General features: G+C 38.6%; 1 long non-coding RNA gene across 2 annotated transcripts in view; it reads right to left on the bottom strand.

Moving 5' to 3' along the window:
- The window catches only part of LOC143212744 (uncharacterized), a 56,010-nt gene that overhangs the window by 10,342 nt on the left and 41,563 nt on the right, over positions 1 to 4,105 (bottom strand). For both annotated transcript variants that reach the window (XR_013009754.1, XR_013009755.1), the window contains one exon: positions 72 to 341. This is a non-coding gene — a long non-coding RNA (uncharacterized LOC143212744). The remainder of the gene's footprint in view (positions 1 to 71; positions 342 to 4,105) is intronic.

The raw sequence follows: 4,105 nt of genomic DNA, 5'->3' as shown, positions 1-4,105 counted from the left end.
CTGTGAATAGAGGTTCATCCATTTACAAGATATTTCGACTATCCCCCCCATTACCATCACAATATGGGTACCTGCTGCCAAACACCTGAGGCTCCTGGCGGTTCTTATTTATTGCCAGTACGTGCCGGCGCAAAATTTCCCCAAAAATGTCGTGTCCTTCGTTGCAACTTGCTTTCTGTCACCTGATCGTCAATAACACGGCTGCGTTTATATGCGAATCTGAATTTTCAATGAGCTTCTTCGAGCACCACTAGACTTCGGCTATCGAAACGGTCATGCTCGAGTGGCGATTCAAGTGGCCATTAGGCCAGTTCCTCCAGTGCTGGACACTTCAACCTTTTCTTAAACAAAGGACAAGAATAATACTTTTATATTACCACGCTTATATTAACTTGCCGTGTTGTCGTTCTGTGCGTTAAATCTTGTAAACGAATTTTAAACCTCTTCCCATAGTCTAGTCTTGCTGAAATTTTGTATACACACTTGCTTCCGATGACAATAAAAGTAGAAAATAAAATATATAAAAACAATTTTTAAAAACCACGCTTATATTAAAATGCACTAAAAACGAGAAAATAATTTTTTTCCTGGTTCTCCATAAAATACCGAATCCAGTTAAATGATTAATAATATTTTTCCCCAAAATTATAAGCAATTGGTTCAAAATTTCTTGAGTTATAAAATTAGAGTCATAATAGATAGAAATTTTGTGGAGCGCTAAACTATATTGACGTAATCTTCATGGGCGCTCCACGCTTTTATTTTTATAGTCACTAATATCATGTTTTTATTTAAATTTGTATTAACTTTTTCTATCTATTCCGACACTAATTTTATATCAGAAAAAATTTTGAACTAATTGCTTAAAATTTTGGGGAGAAATATTAATTATCAATCATTTAACTGGATTCGGTATTTCATGAAGAACTAGGAAAAAGATTATTTTATCCTTTTAGCGCATTTTAATATAGGCATGGTTTTTAAAAAGTTCCTTTTTCCTGTCAACACCGAAATAAGGTGAAAAATAATCTATATTAAAAATTCTTGCTCCAAATTGTATTATTGCGAGTAATTTACATTGAATGACTTTTTGATCGGTCTTAAAGTTCTAAGGGATATTTATGACTGGCAACGTCTCAAACAACAAAGTGGAGAAATTGTAAATCACAGGGAATAGATAGACCTACAGTTACCCATTTTTGTAACAAAAGCATAAAATCCGCTGTCTGTTAATAAGGACATTATTGGAAATTCTTTGAAGGTTATTAAATGTTTTGTACAGACAACACTTTTCCGAATTTCCTCGGAGGAAAGGGTCTAAGAGGGCAGCACTCGATGATTGGAGGGCCATAATGGTTGGTGGCACGATCCCCTCGACATTACCCAGTCAGCGGGAAGGCACCGCGAAGCAACGATCGCGGAGTAAAACAATGAGACGTAGACAAATTGGGTTGCGTGCTCGAAACAAGTTGGCACAGCTATCGCCAAACAGTCGTGGGATCCTGGCAAATGTTGCTCGATTGCCCGGGAGCTCGAACTTCGCCCTGTTCTTTTTGCTTTTCGCCGCCGTCCGACGCTTGGAGTTTCCAGTCGGAACGAAGAAAGGAGGAAAACTGACGAGAGCGTCTCGTTGAATTCGATTCTAACCGAGTTAAAACGGTGCAACGTGCAGACGAGGACGCCTCGACTCTCTTCGTGTCCTTCTTCCTATTTTCGTTTCTTCTCCCGGTCTTACCGAGAACTTTCAATCTTCGGTACCTACAAATTTATTTATTTTAAGCTAACTGCAAAATTAACTAAATATGAGCAGCAGCAAAAAAGTCCACTGAACCTACCACTGCCGGTCAAATGACCGGTTTTATATTTTTCATTTTATAATTATTGGAATTACGAAGTTGCTACAATTTCCAATATTTCTAGACAAATTCGAAGAAAGTGGAATCTTTTAAAATCCTATTTTTAGTGGGAATAGCTTTTGTAGATCCGGAATAAATAAAAATTGTACTAAATTCTACCGAATTGTATGTCATAGAATTTTTCGACTAGACTTTTGTAAGCCTTAAAATGTCTTAAAATAGAGGCTTGTTATTTTTATAAGGTAAAACATTTTGGAATTATCTAACTTTTTCAAAACACGATTCGATTTTTTCCCAAGAATTCAGAATTATTAGGTTGGAAAGAAAGTTCTCACGGTTTTTCTTATTTTGATTTTACAATAAAAACCGCAAGAACGTTCTTTCCAACCTAATAGTTTAGTCGTTTAGTGAGTCACGTGTAAAGGTCGTCGCAGATTATACCGACACGGCGGCTACCTGCACCGCGCCGCTAATCCGTTTTGGGTTTCTTCTGTGTATTTCAATGGGGATGCGCATACTAGGCCGTAGCGACGACCCGCCGCATCCCCATTGAAATACACCGTGACGCGGTGCAGGTAGCCGCCGTGTCGGTATAGTCTGCGACGACCTTAAAGGAAATTTCGAGAAAATTGTGATTGACAGGAATTGCGAGAAAAAAAGTTAAAAATATGAAATTTAAATTAGATCCAAACATTGTTGTAGTTACGTTTGTTTAATATTTCACACGAAACACACAGCCCGATATGCTTCTGCCGGTCGGTAGTCGTGAAGTTGAGATAAATTCTACAGGTCTTTTTTTTGCCCAGAAAATTTTTCAGCGTGTAATAAATCCGAGGGTGAGAAGTCATGAGAAAAAGTCAGGGAGGTCAGGTCCGCCCTCTTCCGTACTTTTGACTTTTTCATTCGTAGCAAAGCGGGGACGAACGCGAGCTAACAAAGGCCGGTTTGAATAAACCGGAAACCCTGTCCCTTACCTGTTCCTCTTCGAAACCGCGGTCCACAGACTGACCGTGCATCTATGCTCCACGCGTGTGTGTTTATAAGGGCTGCTTTCCACGCGATTTGATACAATTTGTGGGAGACCATTGTGCTCGAGTGCACCCGAATATGTTCCATGTGTCGATAGTTTGAAATACTTGTAATAAATAGGGGATGTTGGCGTGAAAATAAGGTCCAAGAGAGTTCGGACTCATATTCATACGTAGGGTGGATATTTCAAGCTGAGGACAAACGAGATGATAGAAAACGAATCGAATTAGATTCATAATCATTCGGAATCGTTTCTGATCTTGAAGGGTCATTGTATAATACATATACATATAGCTAGACTGCGGATCTTTATGCGAAATAAAAATTTTCTTCATCACTTACAAGATGCAAGAATCGTATAAAAATTTCTTCTCGTCTTTAACAATTGTAATAACTTGAAAATATACGGATATCCTTAAATCGTCTTAATGTTTTTACTGTTTTTAATTACATCCATCCATTTTTGTCATAAATTCATGAAATCCGCAGTCTATATACTTCTGTTTCAAAAATTGAACCTTCACCACTAATAAAATAGTGCCAACACAAAAAAGAAATGCCCACGCAATTACATTGCCTGCAAAAGACAGTATTACTTATTCTCTTCCATTTTTGTCTAATAAATAAGTAAATAGATTTGTTGAATAATTTCTCGCGGGTGCATCTGAACAATAATTGTAAATTAAAAAGTTTTCATTGTCATACGAGCTCGAACGAAGACGTGAACTCGGTGACTTTCCATGAAGTCGTTTTGACAATTTCAACAATTACAGAACAGGAATAGCGAATAAAGCGAAAAGTGATAGGTTTCGTGTTAAGCAGTCTAGCTTAACGATCCGTCGGAAGAAATCAAGTCCTCGAGTAAGTGCGCGTTATTCCTTGATGGAGCCTGTACTATGATTAAAAGGTAGGAACGAGTCAGTATACAATTATGAAGCGTGTGAAATAATGGCGAGCGAGGTAAATAACGATTGCGACGACGCCCGAGGATACTTTTAACCCAGTTTCAAGTATCAATAGATCTTGATTGCGAGTGGGGGGGGGGGGGTGGAATAGAGAGTGTCCCCTAAAATCGACACAGAGTAAGAGGCGAGGAAAAAATCGGAATGACACAGTAAAACCACCGCTAATGTTCTTTCGCATTAACACTCGACGGAAAGTATGCTCTCGGTGTAAAAAGCTCTGATCGATGGAGCGACCCGATTGGCCGAGCCACGGCG

This window comes from Lasioglossum baleicum, chromosome 10 (assembly GCF_051020765.1).
Source record: "Lasioglossum baleicum chromosome 10, iyLasBale1, whole genome shotgun sequence".
In the NCBI taxonomy this organism is placed as follows: domain Eukaryota; kingdom Metazoa; phylum Arthropoda; class Insecta; order Hymenoptera; family Halictidae; genus Lasioglossum; species Lasioglossum baleicum.
This window is presented reverse-complemented; position numbering and strand designations above follow the sequence as displayed.